The following is a 16,970-nucleotide window of genomic DNA, read 5'->3' as shown; positions in this document are numbered from 1 at the left end:
GAGTAGAGCCAATTAGCTAGATTTTAGAAAACCCATCAAATTGTAACAGATTATTTTGCCTTACTTCTAAAGATTAGGACTTCTGTGTATGCAAAGGAACACAATAATCTTAAATTTCCTTGCTTTGAATCATTCTAAGTTTTAATAATTTCCTAATGTTAATATTGTTTCTAGTATATATCCTCCAATTCATACTATAATATCTGGGCATGAAAGCAAAGATTAATTTTAGTATTTTGTAATAATAGGCTGAAACCCCGTGAGATGAAATGACTTGCCAATGTAAACTGGCTAAATGACCTGAAAAATCAGAATTAAAAACCCAGATATTCTGAGTTAAGTGTTCTTTCCACCAGGGCAGCTATCAGTTATCATGCCCAGTTTAAAGTAGATGACTCACCATTAGCATAATTGAAGCAGCGCTTCACTAAAAATACCCGGCACTGGGTGTAGTGCTGTGAGGAAGGCAGTTTGTGAAGAAATTACCACAACCAGGATCTCCTCCAGCTATTCACAGAGCCATGCACTAATTTCACCGTCAATTTAAAAGGGTTTATTATGAGGGTTGAATACAGTCTGTGAACATTATGAATAATTGGAAACTGAATGCAGAAATTTAGTACATGGGAAAGAAAGACACACTCATTTTAGAAACGACCAAAAGTAGGAATAAACAGCTGCCATCTGCCAAGATGAAACCTATGATTGGACATGTGACTATCATCATATGGCACCCCCACTCTTGGGAACTAGGAATTTGACCACGAGCTCAGGGTTTGGAGCGTTCGACTGTGTGTCTCCGTTAAGAAATAAAACTTTAAGCAGGCCACCCAAGATGGGCCAGCACCAAGCAGCATCTCCACTTCTGAGAGCTGTGGTCCCCAGCTGCTCCTGACAGTTGAGGCCAAGCTGCTGGGACCTTCTGCAGGCAGCCTGGGTGTTGGTATCAGCCTCTCTTCCTTTCTCCCTGGGTGTCACTTTTTATTTGATTTGTCACATATTTTAAAATTTTTTGTTGAACTGTAATTTACAATGTTGTATTAGTTACAGGTATATAGCAAAGTGATTCAGTTATATATATATATTATTATCTTACATTCTCTTACATTATATGTTTTACAAGATATGGAGTATAGTTCCATGTGCTATATAGTAGGTCCTTCTTATTTATCTATTTTATTCATATATATATTATTTGGTTACTAAGTTGTGTCTGACTCTTTGTGACTCCATGGACTGTAGCCTGCTAGGCTTCTCTGTTCATGGGATTTCCCAGGAAAGAATACTGGAGTGGGTTGCCATTTTCCTCTCTAATTTTATATATAGTAGTGTGTAAATGTTAATCAATCACTTAATTTATAACCCCCCCACACACACACTTTTCCCCTTTAGTAACCACAGGTTTCTTTTGTCTGACTGTGATCTGATTCTGTTCTGCAAATAAGTTCATTGGCATCATTTTTTTTAGGTTCCACATATAAGCAATATCACATATTATTAGTCTTTCTCTGTCTGGCTCACTTCACTAAGTATGATAATCTCCAGGTCCATCCATGTTGCTGGAAATGATGTTATTTCATCCCTTTTTATGGCTGAGTAATAGTCCATTATATATATATATAATAAATCAATATATAAATTATATATATAATTTTATATATAATTTATATAATATAATTATAATTTTATATAATAATTTTATATTATATAATATATTTTATTTATAATGTATTTATGTATACACATATATTTATTTTATTTATATATTTATATTTTAAATATACATTATATATTTTTCAATAAAAATATATAAACATATAATACACATATAATCTATTAATATATAATTATATATTTATGTATAATATATTTTATAGTATTTATATTTTATATATGTATTTAAATATATATCAGTTGTTTATATAACAGATATATACATTTATATGTTTATACATGTATACATTTATATGTATATATAACACATGTACATTTATATGTAAATGTATATATCTCTTATTTATCTGTTTATATAGTTATATCTTTATTGATAATATATATAATATATAATATATTAACATATTTTATTAATTTGTTTTAATATATATTTGATTTATGTATAATATAGTTAATATATTATATATAATAAAATTTAATGTATATAAAATAATATAATATATATAATATATATAATTATAATTATAATATATAATGTTAGATAATATATAATATATTAATATCATATAATATATAAAATAATATATAATATGATAATATGATATTCTATATTTTATAATATAATATATAACATATTCAAACATTACAATATTGTTATATATAATATTATAATATAATATAATAATATTATAATAATTTATAATATATTTTATATATACTATATAATAATATATATATAATATGAATAATATATCTTCATTTTATTCATTCATATTATATGTACAGATATATACATATATATAACATATATTTTCTCATACATGATTATATATATAATATATATCATATATGTAATATTTTATTATATTATAATATAATATATATTATATTTATATATATCATTGTATTCATTCATATTATATTCATTCATATATTAAATATTATATTGTATGTTATATATGATATGTGTGTATCATACAATAATATATATTATTATATATTTATTTATATTAATTAATATTGATTTATTAATATATAATATATATGTGTGTGTGTACACCATGTCTGCTTTATCCGTTCCTCTGTCAATGGACATTTGGGTTGCTTCATGTCTTGGCCATTGTAAACAGTGCTGCAGTGAACACTGAGATGCACATATCTATTTAAATTATGGTTTTCTCTGGATATATGCCCAGGAGTGTAATTGTTGGATCATTGGTAGCTCTATTTTTAGTTTTTTAAGAAATCTCCATCCTATCCTCATAGTGGCTGCACCATTTACATTCCCACCAACAGTGTAGAGTTTCCTGACTGGAATCAAAGATTGTGAGTAAAGAGAAGCATTCCAAAACCACTCTTCTGAGTCATAGTGTTTAACATTTTTGTTCCACTCTATCTAGTTTAAAGTCTACTTAACTAAAGGGAAAGTGACCATAATTAGCCAATTGGGCTTTAAAGAAAAAAAAGAGAGCTTTCAGCTCAAAACTTAAATCATATTCCTCAACAGTCAAATATATTGATGGGGTCACTAACTATCCTCACACTCAGGACTTTTAGTACCAAAATGGGGGGCGTCAGGGCCAACGAGGAGGCTGGTCACCATAATATCTGTGTGTATTCGAGAGAAAAATGGCAACCCACCCCAGTATTCTTGCCTGCAGAATTCCATGGACAGAGGCGCCTGGTGGGCCATAGTCCATGGGGTCGCAAAGAGTTGGACACGACTAAGCAATTATCATGAACACTCCTTGGTAGAATAGGGCTTAATTTCCAAACTGACTAGAGAAGGCAGTCAGAAAAAGTCACGCTACTGTTACCAAACCTAAATATTATTTTTTTAATGTTATATTTAGGTTTATATATTGAGCCTTAAAGGTACAGTGCTGAAATGACCTTTAATTTTAATTCAATCTGTAGCTTTAAAAAATAAAACAACAAAACAAATCCCCTCCTTTTAAAATTAAAGGTCCTTAGAAAAATTGATATGAATTTAGAATAAACTCAGAATCAAATCAAATAGGAATATTTAAGTTAAATGCAGCAATCTAAACAGTGGTCTTCAGAGGAGGCCTGCACAGGGCCTCCTGAGCTGTGGAGTCAGGTCACCCTTAGCTGTCCAGAGGGCCTGACCGTCAGCCCGGAGGATCCTCTTCAGTTCCCTTTCTCCACGACTGGAAATACTGATTAAATCATCATGTGCGAGAAATGGTATTTTCCCCAAATTTAACGCTAACTATGTGAAAGGCATGGGCGAGTCGAGAATAACCCTTGGTTGTTAGCACATCTCTGCTCTTTTTTTTTTTTTAAAGTGAAGTATGGTTGGTTTACAATGTTGTGTTAGTTTAGGTGTACAGCAAATCTATTCGTATGTATTTGTACACACACACAGATACACATATTATGTATGTGTTCCTTTTCAGATTCTTTGCCATTATGGGTTATTATGTGAGGATAGTGAGTGTGTCTGCGCTGTATAGTAGGTCTTTGTTGTTTATCTGCTGTATGTATGATAGTAACTCCTGGTTTATCCCACCTTCCCCTCTTTTCCCCTTTGGTAGCATGTTTGTTGTCACTGTCTGATATTTTTATATCCCTTTTTGGAGAGGAAAACAAGTTGCCATTTGCTAACACATGTATGGCCGGTGTGCATGGAAGAGGCCCCGGGAGACGGGGAGGCCCGCTGCTCCTGACTCGCAGAGCCTGCCCTGGGGGAGGGTGTGAGTCCGTGAGCTGCTGAGTCACAGCCGTCCCCGATGAGTCACCGACGTGAGCACAGAGTTGACAGCGGTGAGTGGCGCTGCATCGCAGCGATTCCCACACTTTGGTGCACTAGAAGAAAGGAGAAGGAAATGGCAATCCGCTGCAGGGTTCTGGCCTGGAGAATCCCACGGACCGGAGAGGAGCCTGGCGGGTTACCGGCCGTGGGGTCGCCCAGAGTTGGACACGTCTGCGCGACGGAGCACAGCGCAGTGTTAGAATCACCTCGCTTGTTAAAAGCCAGACCACTGGGCTCCCCACCAAGGTTTCTGAGTAAGTCTGGGGTGAGTCTGAGAACTTGCACTTTTAATAAATCCCCAGGTTGTTGCTGGTGGCATAGGGTCATGCTTTGAAAACTACCGCTTTCTCCCAGCGGCCCCCCAACACCACAGACACACACAGGTGCACACACGGCAGAATTTTCATGTGACTGGAGAGTTCGGGAGGTCAGATACTCATTTTAAAAATACAGTAATACTTAATATGAAAAGCTGCCAAGATTTATATGTTAAGATAAGTGTTCATACCCTCCCCCCCTCACCCAGCATCAAGTCTCAATTTTGTAGATAAAAAGATTTTAGAAATTACCTTATAAAAAATTTCTGCTGTAGCAAGAAGAGAACTATGTGATGGCTCTTTTATGCCCATATGTGCAAATTGTCCTTATAGCCTTTGCGTGTAATACACATTTAGAAACAGCTGAGTAAGCTTACTTGTGAATCATTTACAACACAGCTACAGCTTTTAACCCATCATTAATTTTCACAATAGCTGTTGCTTTATGACTCAAGTAATTAACTAAACAGTGTTTCACAAGCATTTTAAACAACTAGTTGTGTCAAGGGCCTTAAGGTATGTGTGAGATCGTAAATTTACAGGTTTATTGGCCCTGGGAAAATTCTTATCTTTTCCTTGGGAGTCCAGAGTTTCAGATGAGCAAATTTATTCAAATCAGACCTGTAGCTGCTCTGAGTCTCTCAGCCTTCAAAATCTACCTCCCAAACTATTGTTTAGAAATTGGCTTCCATTCTTAGTGGAGAAACTATTTCTGATCCCGTATTTTTCTAAAGAGGAGCATAGAGCCTTTCCTTATATGTTCTCTCAGCTTTGAAGCTCATTTCAACACCATCTTCCCTCAAAACTAAGTCCCTCATATTCCTTTTTAAGATAATGTAATTGTCCTACTTATTTTTTTAAACTTTTATTTAATCGGAGGATAATTGCTGTACAGTGCTGTTGGTTTCTGGCGTTTATCAGCGTGAATCAGCTGATTCAATCCGTACATCCTCTCCCTCTGGAACCTCTCTTCTAACCCAGTCCCATCCCTTTCTGAGTTTTCTGGGCCATGCAGCCACTTCCCAGCAGTTTCCTGTTTACGCATGTTAATGTGTATGTTTCAACGCTCTTCTCCCGATTTGTCCCTCCCTCTCCTTACCCCACCGTGTCCACAAGTCTGCTCTCCATGTCTGCGTCTCTGTTCCTGTCCTGCAAATGGGCTCGTCAGTGCCGTTCTCCTGGCTTCCATACATATGCCTTAATATATAGTAGTTTTTCTCTTTCTGACTCACTTCCTCATACTGCTTTTATACTTCCTCATACTTCTTCCCAGCTACTCCCATTTATCCCACAGGGCTTAGTTGAGATGGCACGTCCTCAGTGAAGTCTTGAGTGACTTCCCTGTTATACTTGCCTATAGCACCATAAGCTCCTTCTTTCAGACAGGTTCTATAATAGAAACATAATTACTTGTTTAAGATCAGTTCTGCTTTCAAAATGGAAACCTCATGAAAGAAAGATTTGTCAGGGATCAAGAATTCTTCCTCTACCCTGCTTGGATCTTCTGGCTGGTCTGATTAAATTGACATGAGGCATATTAACAGGAAAAAAACAAACAGAAGTTTTATTACATGCATACATGGAAGAGACCCAAGGAAAGTGAGTAAGTCACCAAAATGGCTGAAATTCTCACCTTAAATATCATCTTCAGGTGAAGACAAAAGAGGATGTTGGGGGACTTCAAAGGGGCGGGAGGAAGTTCATATGGAGATGGAAAAGCAAATGTTTGGTAAACAAAAGTTTTCTGGGCCATGTCCCCAGGACACCTAGCCCATATTCTTTGCAGCCATCTCGGGTGGTAGCTCTATGCTGGGAAGAGGCCCTCTATCTGAATTCTCTTAAACAGTTAAGGAGGAGGTAACAAGAGAAACTTTTTGAATTTTCTGTTTCTTAACTGTAATGATCCTAGATTAACTCTCATACTAAAGAGACACATTAAGGGGGACAGGCTTTGCTCCCCTACAGATTCATGTCTTTGTTCTCTAGACCTCACGCATTGCTCGGCCAATAGGAAGGGATGTGTGACCCATCCTCCAGGATGGCCCCGAGGCTCCGTGCCTGCTGGCATCCACATCCTTGCCAATCCTCTCTCACACGTGGCAGAGCCGGTCTGTGAGACCAGTATAGTATTGCTGGGGTCCTGGTACGTCCGTTCTGAAATCAGAGACTGAGGCACAGCGTTTGCTGCCTTGGGGCTCTCACTTCTTCCTTCTTCTCCGTGAAAAGCCAGCTGCCATGTTGTGAGAGGCCCTGTGCGGAGGCCCACGTGGCAAGAATCTGAGGCCTGCCCACTGGAGAGAGTTTAGAGGTGACTTCTCTAGACCGAGTTGAAAGTGGAGGACTGTAGGCTGACCACTAATGGTATCCTCTGGAGGGACCGTGACTCAGGGTCTTCATTCTGATCCCCAGAAACTGTGTGGGAATAAATGCTTTTGACTTAAGCTGCTGCATTTGGGGGTAGTTTATTAAGCATTAATAGATACCGAATTCAGGGCTAAATAAATATGTGAGTGAGGACTAAATGAACAAAAGGTCTTGAAGTACTGTGATTCATATGATAGCAATCCATTGCAATTACTTTGTCTCAACTTCTGTGACATTATTTGCTTATAACAGAATGAAGTTTGATATGGATAACATATCTTGGAGTTGTAGAATTTGTGGGAACTAATTTTTTATCTCTTAAAAATTTAACCAACTTAAGTAGTTCATTCAGAATAAGGTTTCAAATTAGCCCCTTAAAAATTATCAAATACTTCATAATTACCAAGATCACTATTACTTCCAAACACCCAAAAATATTGGTGCATTACCAATAATAATTAAAAAACACACAATGTTATTATATATGAATTATACAGACCAAATTATTAAACATGAACTCATCATAAAATGCAAAATTTTAGTCACAAACAACTAGGCATTCAAAGTCTTATGATTTGACAATTTGTTATAAAACATTTACATGTCTTACTTTCATGGAAATAAAATTTCCTTATGATAGTTTCAGAATTTATTTACTCTAACATCTGAAGTGACTAGATATAGCAGTCTTTCTTGTAAAGTAATCAGTTCAGTTCAGTACAGTAGCTCAGTCATGTCCGACTCTTTTCGACCCCATGGACTGCAGCACGCCAGGCCTCCCTGTCTATCACCAACTCCCAGAGTTTACTCAAACTCATGTCCATTGAGTCAGTGATGCCATCCTAACATCTCATCTTCTGTCGTCCCCTTCTCCTCCCACCTTCAATCTTTCCCAGCATCAGGGTCTTTTCCAATGGGTCAGTTCTTCACATCAGGTGGCCAAAGGATTGGAGTTTCAGCTTTAGCATTGGTCCTTCCAATGAATATTCAGGACTGATTTCCTTTAGGATGGATTGGTTTGATCTCCTTGCAGTCCAAGGGACTCTCAAGAGTCTTCTCCAACACCGCAGTTCAAAAGCATCAATTCTTCAGCACTCAGCTTTGTTTATAGTCCAACTGTCACATCCATACATGACTACTGGAAAAACCATAGCTTTGACTAGATGGACCTTTGTTGGCAAAGTAATGTCTCTGCTTTCTAATATGCTATCTAGGTTAGTCATAGCTTTTCTTCCAAGGAGTAAAACATCTTTTGATTTCATGTCTGCAGTCACTATCTGCAATGATTTGGGGGCCCCCCAAAACAAAGTCTCTTACTGTTTCCACTGTTTCCCCATCTATTTGCCATGAAGTGATGGGACTGTCCATCCTAAAGGAAGTCAGTCCTGAATATTCATCGGAAGGACTGATGCTGAAGTTGAAACTCCAATACTTTGGCCACCTGATGTGAAGAGCTGACTCATTTGAAAAGATCCTGTTGCTGGGAAGGATTGAGGGTGGGAGGAGAAGGGGACGACAGAGGATGAGATGGTTGGATGGCATCACTGACTCAATGGACATGGGTTTGGGTGGACTCCGGGAGTTGGTGATGGACAGGGAGGCCTGGTGTGCTGCGGTTCATGGGGTCGCAAAGAGTCGGCCACGACTGAGCAGCTGAACTGAACTGAACTGAACTGATGGGACTGGATGCCATGATCTTAGTTTTCTGAATATTGATTTTTTTTCCATTTATTTTTATTAGTTGGAGGCTAATTACTTTACAATATTGTAGTGGTTTTTGCCATACATTGACATGAATCAGCCATGGATTTACGTGTGTTCCCCATCCCGATCCCCGCTCCTGCCTCCTCTCCACCCAATCCCTCTGGGTCTTCCCAGTGCACCAGCCCCGAGCACTTGGTTCATGCATCCAACCTGGGCTGACGATCTCTTTGACCCTTGATAGTATACTTGTTTCAGAGCTGTTCCCTCAGAACCTCCCACCCTCGCCTTCTCCCACAGAGTCCAAAAGTCTGTTCTGTACATCTCAGTCTCTTTTTCTGTTTTGCATATAGGGTTATCGTTACCATCTTTTTAAATTCCATATATATGTGTTAGTATACTGTATTGGTCTTTATCTTTCTGGCTTACTTCACTCTGTATAGTGGGCTCCAGTTTCATCCATCTCATTAGGACTGATTCAAATGAATTCTTTTTAATGGCTGAGTAATATTCCATAGTGTATATGTACCACAGCTTCCTTATCCATTCATCTGCTGATGGACATCTAGGTTGCTTCCATTTCCTGGCTATTATCAACAGTGCTGCGATGAACATTGGGGTACACGTGTATCTTTCAAATCTGGTTTCCTCGATGTGTATGCCCAGGAGTGGGATTGCTGGGTCATATGGCAGTTCTACTTCCAGCTTTTTAAGGAATCTCCACACTGTTCTCCATAAGGGCTGTACTAGTTTGCATTCCCACCAACAGCGTAAGAGGGTTTCCTTTTCTCCACACCCTCTCCAGCATTTATTGCTTGTAGACTTTTGGATAGCAGCCATCCTGACTGGTGTGTAATGGTACCTCGTTGTGGTTTTGATTTGCATTTCTCTGATAATGAGTGATGTTGAGCATCTTTCCATGTGTTTGTTAGCCATCTGTATGTCTTCTTAAACATCTAAATGTAAGAACAGAAATGATAAAACTCCTAGAGGAGAACATAGGCAAAACACTCTCTGACATGAATCACAGCAGGATCCTCTATGACCCACCTCCCAGAATATTGGAAATAAAAGCAAAAATAAACAAATGGGACCTAATTAAACTTAAAAGCTTTTGCACAACAAAGGAAACTATAAGCAAGGTGAAAAGACAGCCCTCAGAATGGGAGAAAATAATAGCAAACGAAGCAACAGACAAAGGATTAATCTCAAAAATATACAAGCAACTCCTGCAGCTCAATTCCAGAAAAATAAATGACCCAATCAAAAAATGGGCCAAAGAACTAAACAGACATTTCTCCAAAGAAGACATACAGATGGCTAACAAACACCTATTTCTGTCTTTCGGAAAATTAACATTTCGTGCTTGAAGTGAACAACTGTCAGTGAGCGGTCATTGTCATGTTTCCCTAAGCAGAAAGGATGCTGGTTTTAATGGGGTCTTTTTTTTCTTGAGCAGTTTTCCTTGAGATTGAGTTAGAAAATAAATTGGTATTTACTCCATCAATGATGTGACTGTAAGCTGTTATCTTTAAACATAGAAATTCTGGAAATTAATGGATAGAAATTAGCTATAATTATTGTAATTTCTTTTTTGTTTTGCTTTCCAGATATTTCCCCCGAATGTATTTAATACAACTATTACTTTTCATTCTCTTCTTTAATATCATACCATTTTCTGTTTTCTGATTCTATGTAAAATTTTCTATTTTACATCAGGAAAAATATTTTATCTTAGAATTTGTAACATTTGAACCGACTTAATATTAACAGTGATTAATTTTTAGTCTAGTGGAATTTCCACTAGAGGATTACTAAATGTAATTAGCATAGTTTTTTTTTTGTGTAATGTTTGTCTATAGCTTATGAAAGGTAAACATTTTCAGTGGTTACATAATGTTTCATGCCATATAAGGCACTTGTAAACTTTATTTTGGTACTAGTCAATGATTCCATTCAGGTACATATACACATATAAACATGTACATGTATTTATTTATGGCAGAATATATAAATAGCAACCTGAAATGTCAAATATAGCTGAGGCACTAATATTAATAACAGCATTGAAAATCAACAAGCAGATCCTTATTTACTGGCACAGGTTACTTGAGACTTTAGATCAATGAGGTTTTCTTTTCCCATTTTTATTGTGATAAAATACACATAAAATTTGCCATCCTAACTACTTTTAAGTGGACAGGTCAGTAGTATTACACATGTCCATAAAGTTGTACAACCATCACCACCATCTGTCTCCAGAACTCTTTCATCTAGAGAAAAGATGTAAAACTGAGATCCTTTGGCCACTAAACAGTAACTCCCCTTTCTCTTTCCCTCCAGCACCAGGCAACTACCATCTTACTTCCCCTCTATGATTTCATCAATGTGTTTCAGTTGCTAAACTTGTTCCTACTTTGTCACTTTTCATGTTTTCAATACCAAGTTTTCCAAAGATTGTAACCTTTTTAGAGTTAAGCACTCTATTTCCACCAACTAGAAAACTGGCAAAATATACTGATTTGGCTAAAAGAAGTTTCCTGCCATCTGTCAGAAGTTTTCAAAATGATGATATAAAATTGCCTGATAATAATGAGTACTTTTCAAAAGAATAAAGATATTCCTGATATCAAAGTTGTCCAGTTGGACAAAGATGTCCAGTGGCACTGTGTTCAGGACAGAACCTGAGCAAACACAGCTGTCACCCTTGCGAAGAAGTTAGGCAAATGAATAGTGCACACACATTCTTAAAGGATGTCTGTGGAGAGATATTTTGTATTTAAAAGCCTGCTTGTGTAGTATAAAATCGGAAACCTTCTCTTTTTGTAGCTAAGTTGAAAATACCTGAGGTTCAGGACTCACAATAATGTTAAACACTTAAAAATGATCATCAAAGCTTCCTATGCTTTTGAGTGGAGCAATTTACGCTCTTCAAGGTACAGTGTGGTGGTGGTGTTGCTGTTCAGTCTCTAAGTTATGTCCGATTATTTGCAAACTCATGAACTACAGCACGCCAGGCTTCCCTGTCCTTCACCATCTCAGAGTTTGCTCAAACTCATGTCATTTAATCTATGGTGCCATCCAACCGTCTCATCCTCTGTTGCCCCCTTCTCCTCCTGCCTTCAGTCTTTCCCAGCATCAGGGTCTTTTCCAATGAGGCAGCTCTTCGCATCAGATCGTCAGAGTACTGGAGCTTCAGCTTCAGCATCTGTCCTTCCAATGAATATTCAGGGTGGATTTCCTTTAGGTTTGATCTCCTTACTGTCCAAGAAACTTTCAAGAGTCTTCTCCAACACCACACTTCAAAACCATAAATTCTTTGTTGCTCAGCCTTTCTTATGGTTCAACTCTCACATTGGTACACAATTACCAGAAAAACCATAGCTTTGACTATTCGGACCTTTTGTCGGCAAAGTGATGTCTCTGCTTTTTAATGCATTGTGTAGGTTTGCTATGCTGTACAAGTGCATACATATGCAGATGTTTTTATATCTATTTAATAAATATATCATTTAAGTATTAGTGTTAAAGATGTTATTGATAATTTAAAATCCAGCTTAAGAAATACCTCAAGACTCTTACAGAGTTCTTACTTACCATGTAGAAGTTATGTGCAAATACACACAAATGTACAAAGAAATCAGTGTGTTGATCTTAAGATCAGGAGAAAAAAGGAAATAGTGAAAGAATAAATTTAAAAATATTTTTAACTTTTGAAGTTAAAACTATGATTTGATGGCAGAGAATCCTAAGAATCCATTTATATTTTTCCTTATATCATAAAACCTTATAAACACCAATCTGACAGCCAACATATAATTATGTCCCTTGTACATGGCATGTAGGAGCTCTTCCTTAATGTTTATTAAATGTGCTATGAATGAAAGTTACTGTAATACATCTTGTATTTCTTTTCCACACAATTCACACACTTGTAATTTGGGAAAAGCTACAATTTATTCCTCTTTATGTCCTCTGATCTTTTCTGCCATTAACTATCCTCGCAACTTCTGAGAATTTTTTTTGAATTTTTAAAATAGATATTCATATTTTTTCCATTCTTTATTATACCCTTCAAATTCTTGCCATCAAAACACAACAGTGAGATAACCAACCTTTTAGGTTCTCTTGATTATAAATTTCCTCTTTTCCTTGTTTTATAGCTGGAGTCCCTGTCTTTTTCTTGTTCATTTAGCGAAATTCCTTGTATGTTGTAGATAATGAAATGGCTTGATTTTTTTTTCTAGTCTGTCAATTGGCTGTTACCTTTGCCCATAGTCATTAAACAGAAGTTCTAAATATTGATATAATCAAATTAATCTCTTTTTACCCTATGATTCATATTCTAGGGTTTTAATTATGAAGTTATTTTCCTTAATTCTATTTCAGGTCACAACAGCCATTCCCTACATTATCCTCTGTCAAGTTACAACTTTTAGCTTTCACAGTTCTATCTTTAATATACAGAGAACCCGTCTGGATAAGGTGTTAGCTAACTACCCATTTTTACTTTTCTCCATGGGTAAGTCTGTGTTTTCTACACTATACTTCTTTTTTGTTTTGCATTTGGCTTTAGATTTCATTTTAATAATAAAGTTTTCTTATACACATAAATATTTTCTTAAGTTCCTATTTTGCTCTGTTAGTCATTTTTTGTTGTTGTTGTTCTTGAACCAATACTATACTGCTTTTATAATTTTGGCCTCAAAATCTTAATGTGTGGTAGGACAAGCTTACTTTCTCCTTCAAAGTTGACTTAGCTGTTCCTATTCCTTCTTTTACAGTTTAGTTTATCAAATTCTTTAAAATATCCAATAAATTTTGGATTAAATTGGATTTTGGATTAAATTTAGGAACTTCAATGTGCATATCATTAATCAGAATTATATAAATATAAGGTTACTTATATTTTTTAGTAAAATGTACATATTATAGTGAAATGCAGGTTACAGGCATTGCAAATGCGCATACCTAACCTGTGCAGCCCCAGACCTGCATCAAAATGATCTTAAAAATTCTGAATACATGTGTTGTACATGTGTTCTATGCATGGCTGATTCATGTCAATGTATGGCAATATTTTATTTTATCAAAATTAGAATAAAAAAGAATTCTGAATACACACAAAAAATTGTAATTGTGTAGGTGAAGGATATTAGCTAGATTTATTGTGGTGACCATTTCACAATAAATATAAATATTGAATCACATTGTATACATTAAACTAATATGATGTCATAAGTCAAATATATTTCAGTTAAAAAGATGGTGGCTACCTGAGCTGTTTTCAGTTTTTACTATTATGAACAAAATGACTGTGTATTCATATTATTTTAAATTGACATTATTATAATATGATGTTTTCCCATCCAGTAGCATGGAGTATATTCCCATTTAGATCATTTTCTATAGTTTATCAGTTTTTAAATGTTTTCTCCTTAGATTATTTATATAATTTTCTTATTCCAGTTATTTAATCATCTTTATTTTTATCAGGACTGGTTTTTTATTTTTATTTTTAACTTCCATTTGGTTATCTAGAAGGTAGAGAGCTTTTTCTAAGATGATCTTGTATCCATCAACTAACTATACTCTATTATTATCTATGGTACTTTAAAATTTTGGTTTGGATTTCTAGCTGCAGCATCACTATAGTCTCCAGTCAATATTGCTATTATCTCTAATTCTTCAATTCTTAGACTGCTTAGTTTTCATTCACAGGATCAGTTGCAACCAGAGCAAAGGGGATGATAATGGCCATCCTTGTCTTGTCCATTATAGGGGAATGAATTTGAAACTGGCCCATGAGCTATTGGATTTCCTCTAAATTTTTGGTTTGCTTAAAAACGTTACTGAGTAGATGAGAGTTTTGAGTTTATTAATCATAAATAGATGTTGAATTTTATCAAATATTTTTTCTAAATATTCATAGTTTTCTCTTTTAATCTGTTAATGTGGAGAATCACACTGATGGATACCCTGAAGGTGAACCATTCTCTTACCTCCAGGATAAGTCTTACCTGATCATTATTAATTATTTTTCATATAGTTTTAAATTTATTTAGTTTGCATTTTATTTAGAACTTTTTGAGTCTCACATTTATTGACTGAAAAATATCTACTTCTGCTTCTTTGACTGCTCAAAAGCCTTTGACTGTGTGGATCACAACAAACTGTGGAAAATTCTAAGAGATTGGAATACCAGACCACCTTAACTGCCTCCTGAGAAACCTGTATGCAGGTCAGGAAGCAGCAGTTAGAACTGGACATGGAACACCAGACTGGTTCTAAACAGAAAAAGGAGTCCGTCAAGGCTGTAAATCGTCACCCTGCTTATTTAACTTAAATGCAGAGTACATCGTGAGAAATGCTGGGCTGAATGAATTACAAGCTGGAATGAAGATTGCTGGGAGAAATATCAACAACCTCAGATATGCAGATGATACCAGTCTAATGGCAGCAAGTGAAGAGCTAAAGAGCCTCTTGATGAAGATAAAAGAGGAGAGTGAAAAACCTGGCTTAAAACTCAACATTTAAAAAACAAAGACCAAAAGTCTGTTCTGTACATCTGTGTCTCTTTTTCTGTTTTGCTGATTCATGTCAATGTATGACAAAAACCACTACAATATTGTAAAGTAATTAGCCTCCAACTAATAAAAAATAAATGGGAAAAAAAGAAAAAAACAACAACAACAAAGACCATGGCATACAGTTCCATCACTTCATGGCAAATAGATGGGGAAATAATGGAAACAGTGGCAGAGTTTATTTTTTTGGGGCTCCAAAATCACTGTAGATGGTGACTGCAGCCATGAAATTAAAAGACAGTTGCTCCTTGGAAGAAAAGCTATGACAAACCTAGACAGCATGTTAAAAACCAGAGACCTCACTTTGCTGACAAAGGCCCATCCAGTCAAAGCTGAGATTTTTCCGACAGTCAGGTATGGATGTGAGAGTTGGACTATAAAGGCTGAGCACTGAAGAATTGGTGCTTTTGAACTGTGGTGTCGGAGGAGACCCTTGAGAGTCCCTTGGACTGCAAGGAGATCCAACCAGTCCATCCTAAAGGAAATCAGTCCTGAATATTCATTGGAAGGACTGTTGCTGAAGCTACGATACTTTGGCCACCTGATACAAAGAGCCGCCTCACTGGAATAGACCCTGATGGTGGGAAAGATTGAAGGTGGGAGGAGAAGGGGACGACAGAGGACGAGATGGTTGCATGGCATCACCGACTCAGTGGACGTGAGTTTGAGCAACCTGGGCGGTGGTGAAGGACAGGGAGGCCTGGCGTGCTGCGGTCCATGGGTGTGAAAGAGTTGAACACAACTCAGTGACCGAGCAACAGTTTATTGAATGAATGAAATGACTTGTATTTTCTGTTCCAGTTTTTACTTTTTAATGCTTTTAAAAGAATTGAGTCTAGCTTTTTATTATTAGTTAATTTTTTATATTATTAATTACAATTTTTCACACATTCTGTTTTGCTATCTGAAATATTTTTTCCTGTGGTTATTTCAGTTTTCTTTATTTACATATGCTCCAGTATTGCTGATCACTTTTGCCATAAGTCTCATTAATCTTATTAAAAAAACACCTTTTAATTTTGTTAGTACTTTCTATTGATTTAAAAAATATGGTTCTGTTCTTTTCTCTATCTTTATTATATCTTTCAATCATGTTTCTTTGTATTTCCATTGTTGCTATTTTTCTAACTTCTTGAGTTGAAGTTTTAGTTTGTGGTTTTTAACTTCTTTCATTTTCTGGGCAATGTATTTAAACCTATAAATATCTCTCTGTGTTGCCTTAGCTATGTCAAATAAATTTGGACATGGGATGTTTTATTGCCGTTTAATGTCAGGCATTTCATTGTTCCCTTTTTAGTCCAAGGGTAATTTCGCAATACAAAATTTAGTTTCCACAAATATGTGAATTTTAAAAATCTTGCCTTTTATTATTGACTTCTGATTTTATTTTATTATGAGAATGGTAAGTCTGTGGAATTTATTGAAATTACCTTTGTGGCCTAATATGCAGTCAAGTTTTATAAATATTTCTCATGTAATCAAAAAGAATTTGTTTCCCTGCTTTTGTTTTTTGTTTTTTAAATTCAAAGTTCCATATATATCATACCTAGA

Source organism: Dama dama, chromosome 32 (genome assembly GCF_033118175.1).
Source record: "Dama dama isolate Ldn47 chromosome 32, ASM3311817v1, whole genome shotgun sequence".
Lineage (NCBI taxonomy): Eukaryota > Metazoa > Chordata > Mammalia > Artiodactyla > Cervidae > Dama > Dama dama.
This window is presented reverse-complemented; position numbering follows the sequence as displayed.